The following is a 24,500-nucleotide window of genomic DNA, read 5'->3' on the forward strand; positions in this document are numbered from 1 at the left end:
ATCCACTAGCAACGGCTCACCTCTCTGACTGCTGATGATGGGCGAGGTACAATGGAGTAGACAGAAGCAAGGTCGGACGTAGCAGAAGGTCGGGGGCAGGCGGCAAGGTTCGTAGTCAGGGTGGATAGCAGAAGTTCTGGTACACAGGCTTTAGACACACAAAACGCTTTCACTAGGCACAAGGGCAACAAGATCCGGCAAGGGAGTGCATGGGAGGAGGTCAGATAAAGGCAGGGAGCAGATGGAAGCCAATTAAGCTAATTGGGCCAGGCACCAATCATTGGTGCACTGGCCCTTTAAGTCTCAGGGAGCTGGCGCGCGCGCGCCCTAGAGAGCGGAGCCGCGCGCGCCAGCACATGACAGCAGGGGACGGGAACGGGTAAGTGACCTGGGATGCGATTCGCGAGCGGGCGCGTCCCGCTGTGCGAATCGCATCCCCAACGGCCATGACAGTGCAGCGCTCCCGGTCAGCGGGACCGACCGGGGAGCTGCAGGGAGAAAGACGCCGTGAGCGCTCCGGGGAGGAGCGGGGACCCGGAGCGCTAGGCGTAACAGACCCCTTGTTCCCTCCACATAGTAATAGAGCCCCTAAGTAAGCCACAGCACAGTAAAAATGCCCCCACATAGTAATAGTGCCCCTAAGAAAGCCTCAGCATAGTAAAAATGCTCCCACATAGTAATAGTGCCCCTAAGAAAGCCTCAGCATAGTAAAAGTGCCCCCACTTTGTAATAGTGCCTGTAAGGAAGCCCCAATTCAGCAAAAGTAAGCCTTTAATGCCCTCATAGTAATAGTGACCCCTAAATAAACCCAAACAACAGTGATAAGTGCCCCACATAGTAAAAGTGCCCCTTATGTTAGCCCCAGCCTAGTAAAAGTGTCCTTTTAGTACCCCTAACATAGTGATAATTCCCCTTAGGTAAGCCCCAAACACAATAAAAGTGTCCCTTAAAAATAATAGAATCAAAAGTCACCTTAACATCCCACTATAAATGGAATAGTTCCAGTTATAGCCTCTCCTAGCCTGTGGCCAATGGTGTAGTCATGTATTCACCCCTTCACTGGGGTCTAATATGAGCTCTGCTGTGCTGTGTGTTCACGAGGTGGGCTCTGTTGTGCTGTATGTTCAGGAGGTGGGTTCTGCTGTGCTGTGTGTTCAGGAGATGGGCTCTGCTGTGCTGTGTGTTCAGGAGATGGGCTCTGCTGGGCTGTGTGTTCAGGAGAGGGGCTCTGCTGTGCTGGGTATTCAGGAGATGGGCTCTGCTGTGCTGGGTATTCAGGAGATGGGCTCGGCTGTGCTGTGTGTTCAGGAGATGGGTTCTGCTGTGCTGTGTGTTCAGGAAATGGGCTCTGCTGTGCTGTGTGTTCAGGAAATGGGCTCTGCTGTGCTGTGTGTTCAGGAAATGGGCTGTGCTGTGTGTAAGAGATGGGCTCTGCTGTGCTGGGTATTCAGAAGATGGGCTCTGCTATGCTGTGTGTTCAGGAGATGGGCTCTGCTGTGCTGGGTGTTCAGGAGATGGGCTCTGCAGTGCTGTGTGTTCAGGAGATGGGCTCTGCTGTGCTGGGTATTCAGGAGATGGGCTCGGCTGTGCTGTGTGTTCAGGAGATGGGTTCTGCTGTGCTGTGTGTTCAGGAAATGGGCTCTGCTGTGCTGTGTGTTCAGGAAATGGGCTCTGCTGTGCTGTATGTTCAGGAAATGGGCTGTGCTGTGTGTAAGAGATGGGCTCTGCTGTGCTGTGTGTTCAGGAGATGGGCTCTGCTGTGCTGGGTATTCAGGAGATGGGCTCTGCTGTGCTGGGTGTTCAGGAGATGGGCTCTGCTGTGCTGGGTGTTCAGGAGATGGGCTGTGCTGTTTATTCAGGAGATGGGCTCTGCTGTGCTGGGTGTTCAGGAGATGGTCTCTGTTGTACTGGGTGTTCAGGAGATGGGCTCTGTTGTGCTGTGTGTTCAGGAGATGGGCTCTGCTGTGCTGGGTGTTCAGGAGATGGGCTCTGCTGTGCTGTGTGTTCAGGAGATGGGCTCTGCTGTGCTGGGTGTTCAGGAGATGGGCTCTGCTGTGCTGGGTGTTCAGGAGATGGGCTGTGCTGTTTATTCAGGAGATGGGCTCTGCTGTGCTGGGTGTTCAGGAGATGGTCTCTGTTGTACTGGGTGTTCAGGAGATGGGCTCTGTTGTGCTGTGTGTTCAGGAGATGGGCTCTGCTGTGCTGGGTGTTCAGGAGATGGGCTCTGTTGTGCTGTGTGTTCAGGAGATGGGCTCTGCTGTGCTGGGTGTTCAGGAGATGGGCTCTGCTGTGCTGTGTGTTCAGGAGATGGGCTCTGCTGTGCTGGGTGTTCAGGAGATGGGCTGTGCTGTTTATTCAGGAGATGGGCTCTGCTGTGCTGGGTGTTCAGGACATGGGCTCTGCTGTACTGGGTGTTCAGGAGATGGGCTCTGCTGTGTTGGGTGTTCAGGAGATGGGCTCTGCTGTGCTGGGTGTTCAGAAGATGGGCTCTGCTTTGCTGGGTGTTCAGGAGTTGGGCTCTATTGTGCCGGCTGTCCACGATGCCAGATAATGGAGTGCCGGGCTCTGCTGTGTCACAAGCCTCCACATCGTCTCTTAATTGTCTATAAAACCTAAATAACTCCCTTTTATATATATATATATAGTGCTGTCAAAGAGTTCATTAGATGTAGCCTGACTGTTTTTTCAGATGAAGCAGAGCTGAGTTTCTCAGATTCCATAAAAAAGCAGCAGATGTTTGGAAAATCACTGAGCTGTGTTTGTCAGACGTACCGTAGCCGAGTTTGTCGAACGTTCTTGACCGTACACATTGCACTTTTATTGAGCAGAGGTGAGTATGTCATCAGGCAAGGCTGACCTTGATACTATGATCGGGTGTCTGTATTTTATATAGGACTGCAGGTGAACCGAAATCCTTATCTTGGTACCAACCTACGTGGAATGAAGAGTTAAATGACCAATTCGTCTCTGCTACACGTGTTTGTGAATCCCGATCCTGAGAGAGTCCGTCTAAACATGAAGTGATTTATTCTGCTCTTAGTGCATCTCCGCTCATCCCCCCAGTGTCCTATCTATAATATTAAGTGTGCGGGTCGGACGCTCTTATATTCCGGATTTCGCCGTAATTGGCGCCAGAGGACGTTTATTACTCCAGGTAGCGCCGAAGCCTAGCGATCGGCTCGTAATGGGCTCATTGTGCCGCTAAATACTTGATAGATTACTGAGCCTTGCATTTTAGGCAGGGTTCACACTGCGTTTTTGTTTTTACAAATGCTAAAACTACGGATGCAAAGCTACAACTCCCAGCATGCCCGGACAGCCAACGGCTGTCCGGGCATGCTGGGAGTTGTATTTTTTCAAAATCTGTAGTTTTGCAAAATTTTGCTAAATTATAGGCCCTTTTAGCATCACCATAACAATCATGCCCCCTAAGTAATTCTCAGCACAGGAATAGTGCCCCCTCATAGTAAAAGTGCCCCCTAAGTAAGCCTCAACATAGTAGTGGCCCCTATGGGCCCTTTCACTTAGAAAAAGTACCCCTGCTTATTAAAAGTATTCCCTTTTTTCCCTTTACACAGTAATAGTACCCAATAGCTAAACCCCAACACAGTGCCCCTTTATTGCCCCATATAGTAATAGTACCCCAATGTAAGCTCCAACTCGGGAAGAGTGTCCTTTTAACACCACCATAGTAATAATGAACCCTAATGTAAACCCCAACACATTAAAAGTGCCCCTTTACTGCCCCCATACAGTAACAGTGCCTAGATGTAAGCCCCAACTTGATAAGAATGACTTATTAGAACCCAAATGTAATTGGGAATCCCTAAGTAAGCCCTTACACAGTAAAAGTGCCCATTTACTGCTCCCATATAGTGCCCCCTAAGTAATCCTCCCCTTAGGGCTGTGTCACATAGAAAAAGTGTCCTCTGCTTAGTAAAATTATCTGCCCAACACAGGAAAAGTGCCCCCACATAGTAAAAGTGCCCCCTAAGTAAGCCTTAACATGCTAGCAGTGGCCCCCATGGGCCCTTTCACTTAGAAAAAGTACCCCCTGCTTAGTAAAAGTATTCTCTTGTTCCCTTCACACAGTAATAGTACCCCCTAGTTAAACCCCCTTTACTGCCCCCATATAGTAATACTACCTCAACGTAAGTCCCAACTTGGGAAGAGTGTCCTTTTAACACCATGATAGTAATAATGAACCCTAATGTAAACCCCAACACAGTAAAAGTGCCCATATACTGCCCCCCATATAGTAATATTGTCCCCTAAGTAAGCCTCCCCTTAGGGTTGTTTCACTTAGAAAAAGTGTCCTCTGCTTAGTAAAAGTATCTGCTTGTTCCATCCACACCATAATAGTGCCTCTTTGTAAGACACAACACAGGAAAAGTGCCTCCACATAGTAAAAGTGCCCCCTAAGTAAGCCTCAACACAGGAAAAGGGCCCTCACATAGTAAAAGTGCCCCCTAAGTAAGCCTCAACACAGGAAAAGTGCCCGCACATAGTAAAAGTGCCCCCTAAGTAAGCCTCAACACAGGAAAAGTGCCCTCACATAGTAAAAGTGCCCCCTAAGTAGGCCTCAACACAGGAAAAGTGCCCCCACATACTAAAAGTGCCCCCTAAGTAAGCCTCAACACAGGAAAAGTGTCCCCACATAGTAAAAGTGCCCCCTAAGTAAGCCTCAACACAGGAAAAGTGGCTCCACATAGTAAAAGTGCCCCATAAGTAAGCCTCAACACAGGAAAAGTGCCCCCACATAGTAAAAGTGCCCCTTAAGTAAGCCTCAACACAGGAAAAGTGCCCTCACATAGTAAAAGTGCCCCCTAAGTAAGCCTCAACACAGGAAAAGTGCCCCCACATAGTAAAAGTGCCCCCTAAGTAAGCCTCAACACAGGAAAAGTGCCCTCACATAGTAAAAGTGCCCCCTAAGTAAGCCTCAACACAGGAAAAGTGCCCTCACATAGTAAAAGTGCCCCCTAAGTAGGCCTCAACACAGGAAAAGTGCCCACACATAGTAAAAGTGCTCCCTAAGTAAGCCTCAACACAGGAAAAGTGCCCCCACATAGTAAAAGTGCTCCCTAAGTAAGCCTCAACACAGGAAAAGTGCCCTCACATAGTAAAAGTGCCCCCTAAGTAAGCCTCAACACAGGAAAAGTGCCCTCACATAGTAAAAGTGCCCCCTAAGTAAGCCTCAACACAGGAAAAGTGCCCTCACATAGTAAAAGTGCCCCCTAAGTAAGCCTCAACACAGGAAAAGTGCCCCCACATAGTAAAAGTGCCCCCTAAGTAAGCCTCAAAACAGGAAAAGTGCCCCCACATAGTAAAAGTGCCCCCTAAGTAAGCCTCAACACAGGAAAAGTGCCCTCACATAGTAAAAGTGCCCCCTAAGTAGGCCTCAACACAGGAAAAGTGCCCTCACATAGTAAAAGTGCCCCCTAAGTAAGTCTCAACACAGGAAAAGTGCCCCCACATAGTAAAAGTGCCCCCTAAGTAAGCCTCAACACAGGAAAAGTGCCTATACATAGTAAAAGTGCCCCCTAAGTAAGCCTCAACACAGGAAAAGTGCCCCCACATAGTAAAAGTGCCCCCTAAGTAAGCCTCAACACAGGAAAAGTGCCCTCACATAGTAAAAGTGCCCCCTAAGTAAGCCTTAGCACAGGAAAAGTGCCCTCACATACTAAAAGTGCCCCCTAAGTAAGCCTCAACACAGGAAAAGTGCCCTCACATAGTAAAAGTGCCCCCTAAGTAAGCCTCAACACAGGAAAAGTGCCCTCACATAGTAAAAGTGCCCCCTAAGTAGGCCTCAACACAGGAAAAGTGCCCTCACATAGTAAAAGTGCCCCCTAAGTAAGTCTCAACACAGGAAAAGTGCCCCCACATAGTAAAAGTGCCCCCTAAGTAAGCCTCAACACAGGAAAAGTGCCTATACATAGTAAAAGTGCCCCCTAAGTAAGCCTCAACACAGGAAAAGTGCCCCCACATAGTAAAAGTGCCCCCTAAGTAAGCCTCAACACAGGAAAAGTGCCTATACATAGTAAAAGTGCCCCCTAAGTAAGCCTCAACACAGGAAAAGTGCCTATACATAGTAAAAGTGCCCCCTAAGTAAGCCTCAACACAGGAAAAGTGCCCCCACATAGTAAAAGTGCCCCCTAAGTAAGCCTCAACACAGGAAAAGTGCCCCCACATAGTAAAAGTGCCCCCTAAGTAAGCCTCAACACAGGAAAAGTGCCCCCACATAGTAAAAGTGCTCCCTAAGTAAGCCTCAACACAGGAAAAGTGCCCCCACATAGTAAAAGTGCCCCCTAAGTAAGCCTCAACACAGTAGCCCCCTACGGGTCCTTTCACAGTGAGCCTGCTTAGTAAAAATATCCCCTTCCCCCCCCCCCCTACACAGTAATAGTGACCCCCAGCTAAACACATTGCTCTGTTACATGTGACATATTGTATCTCCAAAATCTGACACACCCAGCTCTACTGTATCATAAAAACCTTTAACCTGATTTCTTATTTGCGCTACATCCTACACTCAGCTCTGCTGTTTCTGACACCGTTAACTCTGCTTCATCCATATGAAAGTAAGGCATTTTTTTCTGGTCTATGTTCTGTAAGTTTCTAATATACTTTGTGTGTCAGTTCCTCACAAGATCTCTGCTTTCTGTCAGTGAATGGGACCATTTATTCGTACGTTCCTGTAACCTAGTTGCAGGACATGTTGCAGTAGAGAGCTCTCTCCTGTTATGAGGTTTTAGTCTTGGACTGTAAAGAAGGTTTCTATTCACTGACAGCAAGCCAAGATTTTGGAACTGGGGTGAATAAAACCCAAAATAAAAGCAACCCTGGTCATCATATTGTTCCCCATAAGAACATGTACAGCATTGGTCTTCAACCTGCGGACCTCCAGATGTGGCAAAACTACAACTCCCAGCATGCCCGGACAGCCAACGGCTGTCCGGGCATGCTGGGAGTTGTAGTTTTACAACATCTGGAGGTCCGCAGATTGGAGACCACTGATATACAGGGTGGTTGTATGAACCAATCTTTCCTTTGCCTACTATTTCTTCTTAGTTTCCATGGCGCACAGCTATTTCCTACCATTTTAGGGGGCAGGACCACAGCTGGGCTGTTTGCTAGCAGTACACCCACAGGGATTTCCTTTCCTTTACTTGTCTGGCCAGTCACTGTATAGCATATACTTCTTACGTCTTGCCATGACTTAGATTGGTGACATTGTATTGGACTAAAGAGGCTGTTACTGTGCTGGAGGGAGGGGGGTGATATACAGTACACTACTATTGATGTGCATGCACTGGTTTTGCAAGGTGCTATTAAGAAGAAAGAAACAGCATCAGCACCGCAAGGCAGAGGTTCAGACTAGACGGGCCAAATGGTTCTGATCTGCCGACACGTTCTATGTTTCTAAGTTACATTACAAAAGCAGCCCAAGTCTAAGCAGTGAATTGCTGCTCAAGATGATGACAGGCTAAAGGAAGGGTAAAGATGGGATCATAGTCAGAAGGCAGAACTGTGTCACCAGAAACAGCTGCCCTGAACTTTATGGATTGTCAGTGATAAGAGGGAATCCTTGATTTACCTTTCAAGATAGCGTTAATCCTGCGGAGGAGGAGACAGGCTCAGGAAGCCTGAACACATTGCAGAGCACTGAGTCTGCCCTACTTAAAGGGGTACTCCGTGGAAAACATTTTTTTTTTTTTAAATCAACTGGTGGCAGAAAGTTAAACAGATTTGTAAATTACTCCCAGTACTTATCAGCTGCTGTATACTACAGAGGAAATTCTTTTCTTTTTGGATTTTTTTTATGTCTGTCCACAGTGCTCTCTGCTGACACCTCTGTCCATTTTAGGAACTGTCCAGAGCAGTATATGTTTGCTATGGGGATTTTTTCCTGCTCTGGACAGTTCCTGACATGGACAGAGGTGTCGGCAGAGAGCACTGTGGACAGACGGAAAAGAAATCCGAAAAGAAAATAATTTTCTCTGTAGTATACAGCCGCTTATAAGTACTGGAAGGATTAAGATTTTTTAATAGAAGTCATTTACAAATCTGTTTAACTTTCTGGCACCAGTTGATTTAAAAAAATAAAAAATAAAAAAGTTTTCCAACGGAGTACCCCTAAAGGACGCATGACGTAAATGTACGTCCTGGTGAGGTGGTACTTAACGCAACAGGACGTACATTTACGTCCTAAGCATAACCGCGGGCATCGGAGCGATGCCCGTGTCATGCGCGGCTGATCCCGGCTGCTGATCGCAGCCAGGGACCCGCCGGCAATGGCCGACGCCCGCGATCTCGCGGGCGTCCGCCATTAACCCCTCAGGTGCCGGGATCAATACAGATCCCGGCATCTGCGGGAGTTCGCGATTTAAATGAACGATCGGATCGCCCGCAGCGCTGCTGCGGGGATCCGATCATTCATAACGCCGCACGGAGGTCCCCTCTCCTTCCTCCGTGCGGCTCCCGGCGTCTCCTGCTCTGGTCTGTGATCGAGCAGACCAGAGCAGGAGATGACCGAAAACACTGATCTGTTCTATGTCCTATACATAGAACAGATCAGTATTAGCAATCATGGTATTGCTATGAATAGTCCCCTATGGGGACTATTCAAGTGTAAAAAAAAAATGTAAAAAAATGTAAAAGTAAAAGTAAAAAAAAAGTGAAAAATCCCCTCCCCCAATAAAAAAGTAAAACGTCCGTTTTCTCCTATTTTACCCCCAAAAAGCGTAAAAAACATTTTTTACAGACATATTTGGTATCGCCGCGTGCGTAAATGTCCGAACTATTAAAATAAAATGTTAATGATCCCGTACGGTGAACGGCGTGAACGAAAAAAAATAAAAAAAGTCAAAAATTCCTACTTTTTTAATACATTTTATTTAAAAAAAATTATAAAAAGTGTATTAAAAGTTTTTTATATGCAAATGTGGTATCAAAAAAAAGTACAGATCATGGCGCAAAAAATGAGCCCTCATACCGCCACTTATAAGGAAAAATAAAAAAGTTAGAGGTCATCAAAATAAAGGGATTATAAACGTACTAATTTGGTTAAAAAGTTTGTGATTTTTTTAAGCGCAACAATAATATAAAAGTATATAATAATGGGTATCATTTTAATCGTATTGACCCTAAGAATAAAGAACACACGTCATTTTTACCATAAATTGTACGGCGTGAAAGCAAAACCTTCCAAAATTAGCAAAATTGCGTTTTTCGTTTTAATTTCCCCAAAAAAATAGTGTTTTTTGGTTGCGCCATACATTTTATGATATAATGAGTGATGTCATTACAAAGGACAACTGGTCACGCAAAAAATAAGCCCTCATACTAGTCTGTGGATGAAAATATAAAAGAGTTAGGATTTTTAGAAGGTGAGGAGGAAAAAACGAAAACGTAAAAATTAAATTGTCTGAGTCCTTAAGGCCAAAATGGGCTGAGTCCTTAAGGGGTTAAGCCCAACCCCTTCTTCCTGTGTTCAGTACTGGTGTCCGTTACTAGAGACGGACCGAGCCTAACCACAGATAGTAGATGGCAGATTGTAGAGAAGTGAGACACCTAGTGGCCATGACGTTAGTGCTTTTTTCTTGGGTAAAAAGTCACTTTTGGTAAATTAAGTGACATACAAAATTGTTACAACGATGGTGACCATTTACCGTACATACTAAGAGCTGAGTGTTTTACACTATTGTATCCATGATTTTCTCCATAGACACAGATAGTAATGATTTATTTTTTTGCATTTTTAGCTGCATTTATTCACAGTATTATTGGGGATTTTACATATTCTTTTTTATTATTTTTCCATAGCTGAGAGGCATGCAGATTCTCCACAGGTGTCCTCCACGCCACATGCCGGTGTCATCTGCGCAGTCATAGTGTTGTACTGTGTAGGTTACAAGTGCCGCATTACATCGACCGCTGCCAGCCACCTGATGAGGCAGAACTAAGGAGACGGGATTAAAAAATATACAGATGGAAAATAATTATTGTAGTAATAATAAACAAGAATATTAATGATAAAAATAAAAAAAATGTGTAACAAGTAGTAGTGAAAAAGGATAGTAAATACAAATATAATGTTAACAATTAAAATATAAAAGAAAATAATTATAAGTAAAAATATATAGTGAGGAAAAGTGTAAGATAATGAAAAAATAAGAATAAAACAATATAAAAGATGATAGTTTATACGAAATAACAAAAATATGAATACATTATATTTGGATATATACTGTAATTCATATATTCAATATATGTTTTTTTAAATTCATACATTTTAACAACAAATAATAATAATAATAATAATAATAGTTGTTGTTATTACAATTAGATTACATAATATGTCAGTATTAGGGATCGACCGATTATCTGCCGATATTCACGATTTTGGACGTTATTGGTATCGTTATATGGGGGGGGGGGGGTGTGTGTGGTTGAAATAGCCGATAACTTATACCTATATATCGGTATAAATTATCGGCTATCGGCCTGAAAGTTCACAGATTATCGGTATCGGCCCTTAAAAATTATTATAAATTATTATATTTTTTTCAATCAATTTACATTAGATTATATATATAGTGTTTAGTTTTTTTCTAGAAATAATGCTTAAAATTAAATAAAAAATAATCATTATATAATGGAAAAATTCAAATGATTAATTTAAAGTAAAAGAGGAATAAATTAATTTCTAATAAATCTAATCTGTAAAAAATAAAATTCAAATATTATAATATAACTAATAATAATAATAAAAACAACAATAATTATCATTATCATTGTTAATAATAATAGAAATTATTAATAATGATGATGATTAATAATTATTATTATTATCATCATCAACATCATCATTATTATTATTATTATTAATAATAATTTTTATTATATATAATTAGATACATTCTCACTCAGATTCTACCGATTGCTTATTTTCGCACTTCAGGGACTGACTGTTCACTTGTTGCCTAATATATCCCGGGCGCCATCGTCACCAGATAATCCAAGTTATCACTTCACCTGTCGCGGTCTTAATGTTCTGGCTCATAGACTATTACACCGATTATCTTCCTTATGATGATGATTCACAATAATAATCATCCCGCCAGAGGTCTCCTCCGTGGATGAACTCCGCCATTGCTCCCCTTCTCCTCCTCTGCCATGAAATTAGAGAAAAAAAAGCAACTTTAAATGTCAGGTTGCCATGGTAACGTTTACCTAATATATTTAAAATTATGCATTCAGAGCCAGTTTGTAAATGACGGAACCTCTTAGACGCGGCGACCTCAGGGGGATCGGAACGCTGTGATACACTTCTTGTGATATGGATTCGTCTTCAGACAAAAGAGCTGTCTCACCCAGACGCCCGTCAAACATACGGGCGCTTTAATGGGATCGCGCAATTCCCTTTCTGGGAATCATGGTTTTCCACCTTTAGCAACCGGCGTTAACTTCAGATCATCGTGTCAAGTGCCTGAGAAAGTGCGAGGCGAGTGGATTCGGGAAAATGCTTACGATAGGAGTACAGGCCGCTGCGGGCGTCATCAGGGGGATGAAGGGAGTCGATGGACGAGGGTCCCACCCCCCAACTCCATCCGTCACTGTCAGGCGCTCTAGGTTATGTCTTTGTTTCTTCACTCTTCTTTTTTTTTTTGTGTGTTAAAGGGATTCTCCGCTGCCCCAGCGTTCGGAACATTTTGTTTCTAACGCTTGGAGCGGGCGGCGAGGGTCGTTGCATCACGGTCACGCCTCTCATGACACCACACCACGCCCCCTCAATGGAAGTCTATGAGAGGGGGCGTGGCAGCCGTTGGCATGACGTCACAAGGGGTATGGTCGTGATGTCACGAACACCGCCGCCCGCACCCAGCATTCTAAACGAGCATCAGGTGCTGCACAGAGATCGCAGGGGCCCCAGCAGTGGGACCCCCAAGATCAGATATCTTATAGGATATCTAGGGATGGAGTACCCCTTTAAATTACACAGAATTATTCTGACTTTTATTTAGCAGAAATGTCCCATATAGGAACAAGGAAGAGGCAGATTATTTGCTCATATCATGCACACTCACCATCACTAGTCCTACAGCTCCATGTGCTTTAATCACAGCTGCATCCTTACGGTTCATTACTGTAACTGGGTCATGTGATCGCCAGCTGTATCTGTATACTGCTGCTGCTATCTCTATGGGATCAGGATATATAGTAGTTATACACCTCCCGTCCAGCTCTATCTGTATACTGCTGCTTCACTCCCTATGGGATCAGGATATATAGTAGTTATACACCTCTCCTCTAGCTCTATCTGTATACTGCTGCTGCTATGTCTACGTGATCTGGATATATAGTAGTTATACACCTCCCCTCCAGCTCTATCTGTATACTGCTGTTGCTATCGCTATGGGATCAGGATATATGGTAGTTATTCACCTCCCCTCCAGCTCTATCTGTATACTGCTGCAATCTATATAGGATTAGGATATATAGTAGTTATACACCTCCCCTCCAACTCTATATGTATACTGCTGCTTCACTCCCTACGGGGTCAGGATATATAGTAGTTATACATATCCCCTCCAGCTCTATCTGTATACTGCAGCTATCTCTATGGAATCAGGATATATAGTAGTTATACCCCTCCCTCCAGCTCTATCTGTATACTGCTGCTATCTCTATGGGATCAGGATATATAGTAGTTATACACCTCCCCTCCAGCTCTATCTGTATACTGCTGCTATCTCTATGGGATCAGGATATATGGTAGTTATACACCTCCCCTCCAGCTCTATCTGTATACTGCAGCTATCTCTATGGGATCAGGATATATGGTAGTTATACCCCTCCCTCCAGCTCTATCTGTATACTGCAGCTATCTCTATGGGATCAGGATATATGGTAGTTATACCCCTCCCTCCAGCTCTCTCTGTATACTGCTGCTATCTCTATGGGATCAGGATATATGGTAGTTATACCCCTCCCTCCAGCTCTCTCAATATACTGCAGCTATCTGTATGGGATCAGGATATATGGTAGTTATACCCCTCCCTCCAGCTCTCTCTGTATACTGCAGCTATCTCTATGGGATCAGGATATATGGTAGTTATACACCTCAAAAACAAAGAATGATCCAGCAGTTTCAAAAGAAGAAATGGCTTTATTTCCAAATCTTAGATAAAATCTTGCAACAACTTTACATCACAGAAGACCACAACTTGATGCGTTTCTGTATACTGCTGCTATGTCTATGGGATCACAATATATAGTAGTTATACACCTCCCCTCCAACTCTATCTGTATACTGCTGCTATGTCTATGGGATCACAATATATAGTAGTTATACACCTCCCCTCCAGCTCTATCTGTATACTGCTGTTGCTGTCTCTATAGGATCAGGATATATAGTAGTTATACACCTCCCCTCCAGCTCTATCCGTACACTGCTGCTTCAGTTTTTATGGGATAAGCACATATAGTAGTTATACATTTGTACAGTGACTTTGGAAAATCCCACCAAAAAAAAAACTTAGCTAAAATGTATTCAAAATGTGTCAACACTGCAGTAAGAGTGCAACATGTGAACACAGGCTGAAGACTTAAAGGGGTATTCCAGGAACTTAATTTTTTTTTTTTTTAGATCAACTGGCTCCAGAAAGTTAAACAGATTTGTAAATTACTTCTATTAAAAAATCTTAATCCTTCCAATAATTATCAGCTACTGAAGTTGAGTTGTTCTTTTCTGTCTGGCAACAGTGCTCTCTGCTGACATCTCTGCTTGTCTCGGGAACTGCACAGAGTAGAAGAGGTTTGCTATGGGAATTTGCTTCTACTCTGGACAGTTCCCGAGACAGGTGTCATTAGAGAGCACTTAGACAGAAAAGAACAACTCAACTTCAGCAGCTCATGAGTACTGAAAGGATTAAGATTTTTTAATAGAGGCAATTTACAAATCTGTTTAACTTTCTGGAGCCAGTTGATATATAAAAAAAAGTTTTTTCCTGGATAACCCTTTAAATCTTCATAAAACACCTTTCTCCTCATGGCAATATTTCTGTAAAATGCACTCTGGATAAGAAAACGCATCAAAGCTGCACATAATGTGAACTGAAACCAACCGTTTTATAATCTGGTTGCTGAAGTCTAGCCTGGTGATTAAGCCGTCCTTATTAGGTGAATTGCAGTGATCAGACTCCACACCCTCTCTCTGCAAAACCAGACAATTCATGCGAATCAAAAGCAGCATAGGAAAATAATGTCTGCTCTGAAATAAAATCAATATGGCTGACAACCCCGTGCCTGCCACGTCGGCTAAAACAGTTGAGCACAAGGCATACACAAGAACCTCTACATTATTCTCTAATAATAGCCTGTGCTGCACTATACTCTGTTACAGTGTTTCTCTAGACCAGTGTTGTGTGCCTCCAGCTGTTGCAAAACTACAACTCCCAGCATGCCCGGACAGCCTTTGGCTGTCCGGGCATGCTGGGAGTTGTAGTTTTGCAACAGCAGGAGGCACAATGGTCTAGGGAAACACTGCTCTACGATCATCTAGTGCGAAAGTTTTTGTAACAAACCCTCAGCTGTAAAAAAAAAAAAAAATCAAGAATTAAGATGTAAAGTGTATTTTAAAGTTGCAGAACTGGTTTATAAGGGAAACAGCTGCGGGCGTCATGGCTGCCGCCGATACGGCCGAGCATCAGTCTTTTGTCTTTTTTACGCCGCAGCCTCTGATGCGAAATGAACTGGAGAAAAACTGGAGCAGAAACACAGAATAATTCAAATTTCAGCGAGCGGAGGGAAGAGGAGCGTCAAGCAGATGGGGCCTTCCACCCTGATTATTTTTTCCAGCTAAATATAGAGTATTTTCATTAGAATGACCCCGAGGCTGGGGAAGAGGGTGTCGGGCAGCGGGAACTACTGCGAGGAAGGCTCATGTGATGGCGGCTTTATCAGTGCACGCAGCTACCGCTAGACTGTTTTATCAAACTCTGTAGGTGGGAGATATCAGGGGGGGGGGGGGGGCGCTCTAGTATCAATATAATATATATATATATATATATATATATATATATAGTCACAAAAGGATTGCAGTAACACAGGTTTTGCTATACACATGTTTATTCCCTTTGTGTGTATTGGAACTAAACCAAAAAAAGCGAGGAAAAAAAGCAAATTGGACATAATGTCACCAAACTCCAAAAATGGTCTGGAGAAAATTATTGGCACCTTAACTTAATGTTTCGTTGCACACCCTTTGGAAAAAATAAGTGAAATCAGTGTCTTCCTATAACCATCAATAAGCTTCTTACACCTCTCAGCCGGAATGTTGGACCACTCTTCCTATAACCATCAATAAGCTTCTTACACCTCTCAGCCGGAATGTTGGACTCTTCCTTTACAAACTGCTCCAGGTCTCTTATTGGAAGACGCCTTTTCCCAACAGTAATTATAAGATCTCTCCACAGGGGATCAATGGGATTTAGATCTGGACTCATTGCTGACACTTCAGAACTCTCCAGCGCTTTGTTGTCATCCATTTCTGGGGCTTTTTGACGTATATTTGGGGTCATTGTCCTGCTGGAAGACCCAAGATCTCGGACACAAACCCAGCTTTCTGACACTGGGCTGTACAGTGCGACCCAAAATCCGTTGGTAATCCTCAGATTTCATGATGTCTTGTACACATTCAAGGCCCCCAGTGCCAGAGGCAGCAAAACACCCAAAACATCACTGACCTCCCCCATATGTCACTGTAGGTTCTGTGTTCTTTTCTTTGTAGGCCTCATTCTGTTTTCGGTAAACAGTAGAATGATTTGCTTTACCAAAAAGCTCATCTTGGTCTCATCTGTCCACAAGACGTTTTCCCAGAAGGATTTTGGTTACTCAAGTTCATTTTGGTAAAATGTAGTCTTGCTTTTTTATGTCTCTGTGTCAGCAGTGGGGTCCTCCTTTGTCTCATCCATAGTGGGGTCCTCCTGGGTCTCCTCCATAGTGGGGTCCTCCTGGGTCTCCGCCATAGTGGGGTCCTCCTGGGTCTCCTCCATAGTGGGGTCCTCCTGGGTCTCCTCCATAGTGGAATCCTCCTGGGTCTCCTCCATAGTGGGGGTCCTCCTGGGTCTCCTCCATAGTGGGGTCCTCCTGGGTCTCCTCCATAGTGGGGTCCTCCTGGGTCTCCTCCATAGTGGGGTCCTCCTGGGTCTCCTCCATAGTGGGGTCCTCCTGGGTCTCCTCCAAAGTGGGGTCCTCCTGGGTCTCCTCCATAGTGGGGTCCTCCTGGGTCTCCTCCATAGTGGGGGTCCTCCTGGGTCTCCTCCATAGTGGGGTCCTCCTGGGTCTCCTCCATAGTGGGGTCCTCCTGGGTCTCCTCCATAGTGGGGTCCTCCTAGGTCTCCTCCATAGTGGGGTCCTCCTGGGTCTCCTCCATAGCGTTTCATTTCATTTAAATGTTGACGGATAGTTCACGCTGACACTGATGCTCCCTGAGCCTGCAGGACAGCTTGAATATCTTTGGAACTTGTTTGGGGCTGCTTATCTACCATCCGGTCTATCCTGCTTTGACACCTTTCATCAATTTTTCTCTTCCGTCCACGCCCAGGGAGATTAGCTATAGTGCCATGGGTTGTAAACTTCTTGATAATGTTCCGCACTGTGGACAAAGACAAATCTAGATCTCTGGAGATGGACTTGTAACCTTGAGATTGTTAACATTCCGACATACAAAAGCTTCATATGTTGATGCTGCCTTCAACATGCATTGGCCTCTGAGGCCATCGCATGTTGAAATTATCGTATGTCGGGGCCATCGTAGTTCGGGGGGGGGGGGGGTCATTGTACTATAATACTGCTCCCTTTGTACAAGAATATAACTACTATAATACTGCTCCTATATACAAGAATATAACTACTATAATACTGCTCCTATATACAAGAATATAACTACTATAATACTGCTCCTGTATACAAGAATATAACTACTATAATACTGCTCCTATATACAAGAATATAACTACTATCCTACTGCTCCTATATACAAGAATATAACTACTATAATACTGCTACTATATACAAGAATATAACTACTATAATACTGCTCCTATATACAAGAATATAACTACTATAATACTGCCCCCTATATACAAGAATATAACTACTATAATACTGCCTCCTATATAAAAGAATATAACTACTATAATACTGCTCCTATATACAAGAATATAACTACTATAATACTGTTCCTATGTACAAAAATATAACTACTATAATACTGCTCCTATATACAAGAATATAACTACTATAATACTGCTCCTGTATACAAGAATATAACTGCTATAATACTGCTCCTATATACAAGAATATAACTACTATCCTACTGCTCCTATATACAAGAATATAACTACTATAATACTGCTCCTATATACAAGAATATAACTACTATAATACTGCCCCCTATATACAAGAATATAACTACTATAATACTGCCTCCTATATACAAGAATATAACTACTATAACACTGCTTCCTATATACAAAAATATAACTACTATAATACTGCTCCTATATACAAGAATATAACTACTATAATACTGCCTTCTATGTACAATAATACAACTACTATAATACTGCTCCTATATACAAGAATATAACTATTATAATACTGTCTCCTATATACAAGAATACAACTACTATAATACTGCTCCTATATACAAGAATATAACTAATATAATACTGCTCCTATATACAAGAATATAACTACTATAATACTGCTCCTATATACAAGAATACAACTACTATAATACTGCCTCCTATATACAAGAATACAACTACTATAATACTGTCTCCTATATACAATAATACAACTACTATAATACTGCTCCTATATACAAGAATATAACTACTATAATACTTCCTCCTATATACAAGAATATAACTACTATAATACTGCCTCCTATATACAAGAATACAACTACTATAATACTGCTCCTATATACAAGAATATAACTACTATAATACTGCTCCCTATATACAAGAATATAACTACTATAATACTGCCTCCTATATAAAAGAATATAACTACTATAATACTGCTCCTATATACAAGAATATAACTACTATAATACTGTTCCTATGTACAAAAATATAACTACTATAATACTGCTCCTATATACAAGAATATAACTACTATAATACTGCTCCTGTATACAAGAATATAACTACTAGAATACTGCTCCTATATACAAGAATATAACTACTATCCTACTGCTCCTATATACAAGAATATAACTACTATAATACTGCTCCTATATACAAGAATATAACTACTATAATACTGCCCCCTATATACAAGAATATAACTACTATAATACTGCCTCCTATATACAAGAATATAACTACTATAACACTGCTTCCTATATACAAAAATTTAACTACTATAATACTGCTCCTATATACAAGAATATAACTACTATAATACTGCCTTCTATGTACAATAATACAACTACTATAATACTGCTCCTATATACAAGAATATAACTATTATAATACTGTCTCCTATATACAAAAATACAACTACTATAATACTGCTCCTATATACAAGAATATAACTAATATAATACTGCTCCTATATACAAGAATATAACTACTATAATACTGCTCCTATATACAAGAATACAACTACTATAATACTGCCTCCTATATACAAGAATACAACTACTATAATACTGTCTCCTATATACAATAATACAACTACTATAATACTGCTCCTATATACAAGAATATAACTACTATAATACTTCCTCCTATATACAAGAATATAACTACTATAATACTGCCTCCTATATACAAGAATACAACTACTATAATACTGCTCCTATATACAAGAATATAACTACTATAATACTGCTCCCTATATACAAGAATATAACTACTATAATACTGCCTCCTATATAAAAGAATATAACTACTATAATACTGCTCCTATATACAAGAATATAACTACTATAATACTGTTCCTATGTACAAAAATATAACTACTATAATACTGCTCCTATATACAAGAAGATAACTACTATAATACTGCTCCTGTATACAAGAATATAACTACTATAATACTGCTCCTATATACAAGAATATAACTACTATCCTACTGCTCCTATATACAAGAATATAACTACTATAATACTGCTCCTATATACAAGAATATAACTACTATAATACTGCCCCCTATATACAAGAATATAACTACTATAATACTGCCTCCTATATACAAGAATATAACTACTATAACACTGCTTCCTATATACAAAAATATAACTACTATAATACTGCTCCTATATACAAGAATATAACTACTATAATACTGCCTTCTATGTACAATAATACAACTACTATAATACTGCTCCTATATACAAGAATATAACTATTATAATACTGTCTCCTATATACAAGAATACAACTACTATAATACTGCTCCTATATACAAGAATATAACTAATATAATACTGCTCCTATATACAAGAATATAACTACTATAATACTGCTCCTATATACAAGAATATAACTACTATAATGCTGCCTCCTATATACAAGAATACAACTACTATAATACTGCTCCTATATACAAGAATATAACTACTATAATACTGCTCCTATATACAAGAATATAACTACTATAATACTGCTCCTATATACAAGAATATAACTACTATAATACTGCCTCCTATATACAAGAATATATCTACTATAATACTGCCTCCTATATACAAGAATACAACTACTATAATACTGCTCCTATATACAAGAATATAACTACTATAATACTGCCTCCTATATACAAGAATATATCTACTATAATACTGCCTCCTATATACAAGAATACAACTACTATAATACTGCTCCTATATACAAGAATGTAACTCGTATTATACTGCACCATACGGTATGCTTGTTACTAATAGGCACTCTGTGGCAGTGTGTGCCTCCAGCTGTTTCAAAACTATGAGTCCCTACATGCCTGGACAGCCAACGGCTGTCAGGGCATGCTGGAAGTTGTAGTTTTCCAACAGCAGGAGGCACACTGGTTTGGAAACACTACTCATTGGTATCACTGGCATGGAACTAAATCTAATTCAGAAGGACTATAAAATTTATGTTTTTACACTGATTCACCGTTTCTCATTAAAAAGAGAAACCTCAATTTTTTCTCATCTTCTTTGCTTCCTATTTAAGAATGAGCTAATTAACTCTTTGTGCAGGAAGTGGCGCCTCCACGAGCCCTGATCAGCAGCTGCTAAAAATAAACAAAAAAATTAATTTAAATATTTCTTGGTTTTCCTCTGAAGCTGATTCAACGTCGCTTACCTGAATAACACCTTCTGTTCTCAAGTTTGTGTCATCTTTTCCTTTTATTTAATGTTATTTTTTTACATGTTATGACATCATCATGCGCGGGCACTAGGCGCTATAGTCATTAAACAAGGCGTAAGTGTCAGATTGTCAGGGGTTTTGTAAGTAACACAAATGTTGTTTTCCAATTCCTGTAATCTACTTAAAGATTTAGATTTATTCAACTGATTGCTCCTTAAAAACCTTTCCTCTATGTACTAGAATATAACTACTATAATACTGTCTCCTATATACAAGAATATATCTACTATAATACTGCTCCTATATACAAGAATATATCTACTATAATACTGCTCCTATATACAAGAATATAACTACTATAATACTGCTCCTATATACAAGAATATATCTACTATAATACTGCTCCTATATACAAGAATATAACTACTATAATACTGCTCCTATATACAAGAATATATCTACTATAATACTGCTCCTATATACAAGAATATAAATACTATAATACTGCTCCTATATACAAGAATATAACTACTATAATACTGTCTCCTATATACAAGAATATAACTGCTATAATACTGCTCCCATATACAAGAATATAACTACTATAATACTGTCTCCTATATACAAGACTATAACTACTATAATACTGCTCTTATATACAAGAATATAACTGCTATTATACTACTCCTATATACAAGAATATAACTACTATAATACTGCTCCTATATACAAGAATAGAACTACTATAATACTGCCCCCTATATACAAGAATAGAACTACTATAATACTGTCTCCTATATACAAGAATATAACTACTATAATACTGCTCCTATATATAAGAATATACCTACTATAATACTGTCTCCTATATACAAGAATATAACTACTATAATACTGCTCCTATATACAAGAATATAACTACTATAATACTGCTCCTATATACAAGAATATAACTACTATAATACTGCCTCCTATATACAAGAATAGAACTACTATAATACTGCTCCTATATACAAGAATATAACTACTATAATACTGTTCCTATATACAAGAATATAACTACTATAATACTACTCCTATATACAAGAATATAACTACTATAATACTGCCTCTTATATACAAGAATATAACTACTATAATGCTGCCTCCTATATACAAGAATATAACTACTATAATACTGCCTCCTATATACAAGAATATAACTACTATAATACTGCTCCTATATACAAGAATATAACTACTATAATACTGTTCCTATATACAAGAATATAACTACTATAATACTACTCCTATATACAAGAATATATCTACTATAATACTACTCCTATATACAACAATATAACTACTATAATACTGCTCCTATATACAAGAATATAACTACTATAATACTGGCCTCCTATAAACAAGAATATAACTACTATAATACTGCCCCTGTGTACAAGAATATAACTACTATAATACTGCCTCCTATATACAAGAATATAAATACTATAATACTGCCTCCTATATACAAGAATATAACTACTATAATGCTGCCTCCTATATACAAGAATATAACTACTATAATACTGCCTCCTATATACAAGAATATAACTACTATAATACTGCTCCTATATACAAGAATATAACTACTATAATACTGTTCCTATATACAAGAATATAACTACTATAATACTACTCCTATATACAAGAATATATCTACTATAATACTACTCCTATATACAAGAATATAACTACTATAATACTGCCTCCTATATACAAGAATATAACTACTATAATGCTGCCTCCTATATACAAGAATATAACTACTATAATACTGCCTCCTATATACAAGAATATAACTACTATAATACTGCTCCTATATACAAGAATATAACTACTATAATACTGTTCCTATATACAAGAATATAACTACTATAATACTACTCCTATATACAAGAATATATCTACTATAATACTACTCCTATATACAAGAATATAACTACTATAATACTGCTCCTATATACAAGAATATAACTACTATAATACTGGCCTCCTATAAACAAGAATATAACTACTATAATACTGCCCCTGTGTACAAGAATATAACTACTATAATACTGCCTCCTATATACAAGAATATAAATACTATAATACTGCTCCTATTTACAAGAATAAAACTGCTATAATACTGCTCCTATATACTAGAATATAACTACTATAATACTGCTCCCTATATACAAGAATATAACTACTATAATACTGCCCCTGTGTACAAGAATATAACTACTAAAATATTGCCTCCTATAGACAAGAATATAAATACTATAATACTGCTCCTATATACAAGAATATAACTACTATAATACTGCTCCTATATACAAGAATATAACTACTATAATACTGCTCCTATATGCAAGAATATAACTACTATAATACTGCTCCTATATACAAGAATATAACTACTATAATACTGCCCCTGTGTACAAGAATATAACTACTATAATACTGCCCCCTATATACAAGAATATAAATACTATAATACTGCTCCTATATACAAGAATATAACTACTATAAAACTGCTCCCTATATACAAGAATATAACTACTATAATACTGCTCCTATATACAAGAATATAACTACTGTAATACTGCTCTTATATACAAGAATATAACTACTATAATACTGCTCCTATATACAAGAATATAACTACTATAATACTGCTCCCTATATACAAGAATATAACTATTAGGTTACTGCCTCCTATGTATAAGAATGTAACCTTTATAATACTGCCCCTTATACAGATATACAGCTGGTCTGATGTGAAGGCGGTAGTATTATACAGTATATGACGGTGTGTAGATGATATCTTTCCGGGTTGTGTAGTGCGGGGCTGCAGGAGCAGCGCTCGTCTCGGCAGCACGTCGCTGTATGCTCTCTGACAGCTTGTTATGGCTCGGAGCTGCACACATCACACATAATTACAGCGCAGAGATGGCGGTGGCTTCGTTCTGCTGGTGACTGACACCTGACTGGTACTGATACTGGGCGACGTTTCACAGCAGTGATTGACGGGTGATATGGATGAGGCTGGCAGAGTTATTAGGAGAGGTCTAGATCAGATTTTTTCTGTAGATTTAGCCATTTTACGGTCTTTAGTGACAAAGTGACTGCGGTATATATAGTGCGTCTAAAAAAGGAGAAAAATCTTTTGAAATATCTGATTTGCGGATTTACTGTTGTATGACTATTCTACTGATCTGTTACTGCTCTACTTAGCTCCTTATGATAACTCTTCTGTGCTGACAAGTATAGTTATCAGAGGGCCACCAACCAGAGCCCCGGTGTCGTGTGTATAATGCGTGTAAGAACATAGAAGAAAGTACAGTTGATATTGTGTGCCTATGTTTTGCAGTCATTAGGGCCCCAGGGGCCAATCTTTTTCAGCTTCTGGGATGATACATCTTAATGGATGAGGCTAAATAAAGAGAATCTAGGCTGCAGTTTTAGCACCCATTGATGTCAGTGATCGTTAATTGCTTCTCCCAGCTAATGCCCGCCCCTGAGGAGTCCCAGCAGGCAACAGATCTGTGGGTTCTCTTATCTTATTCCCGCCCCCAAGTGGTCCTAGAAGATGAGAGGCCTATTGGTTCTCCTAGCTAATCCCCATCCCCAAGGAATCCCAGCCGGTAACAGGCTTGTTGGTCCCCCAGCTAATCCCTGCCCCCGAGGTATCCCTGCAAGTAACAGGCCTATCGATTCTCCCTGATAATCCCCACCACCGAGGAATCTCAGCAGTCATAATGCTTATTGAGTCTTCCAATCTAATCTGCACTTCTTGAAGATCATTAATTGCTTCTCCCAGCTAATGCCCGCCCCCGAGGAGTCCCAGCATGTAACAGGTCTGTTGGTTCTCCCAGCTTATCCCTGCCCGAGAAATCCCAGCAGCTAACAAGCTTAACCAGCAGATAGCATGCTTATTGCCTAGTGGTTCCCCCCGTGAATCCTCACCCCTGAGTATTCCCAGCCGGTAGCAGGTCTACTGGTTCTTTTATCTTATTCTTGTCCCTAAAGAGTCCTAGCAATTAACAGGCCTTTTGAGTTTCCCTGATAAGCTCTGAGAAGTCTCAGCAATTATTATGCTTA

General features: G+C 40.3%; 1 protein-coding gene and 1 long non-coding RNA gene across 6 annotated transcripts in view; one reads left to right on the forward strand and one right to left on the reverse strand.

Annotated features, from left to right (window-relative positions):
- Positions 1-24,500, forward strand: part of IGSF11 (immunoglobulin superfamily member 11) — a 317,231-nt gene that overhangs the window by 64,646 nt on the left and 228,085 nt on the right. The gene's annotated exons all lie outside the window — the stretch shown is intronic.
- LOC130357275 (uncharacterized) lies at positions 9,760-20,297 on the reverse strand. 5 transcript variants are annotated; one of them, XR_008889164.1, is made up of 3 exons: positions 20,198-20,297; positions 11,035-11,170; positions 9,760-9,958 (listed from the first exon to the last, which is right to left on the reverse strand). It is a non-coding gene; the product is annotated as an uncharacterized LOC130357275 (long non-coding RNA). The 5 variants fall into 5 exon arrangements; XR_008889166.1 differs by having other exon boundaries at positions 20,175-20,297; XR_008889162.1 differs by lacking the exon at positions 20,198-20,297 and adding an exon at positions 11,530-11,682.

Source organism: Hyla sarda, chromosome 2 (genome assembly GCF_029499605.1).
Source record: "Hyla sarda isolate aHylSar1 chromosome 2, aHylSar1.hap1, whole genome shotgun sequence".
Lineage (NCBI taxonomy): Eukaryota > Metazoa > Chordata > Amphibia > Anura > Hylidae > Hyla > Hyla sarda.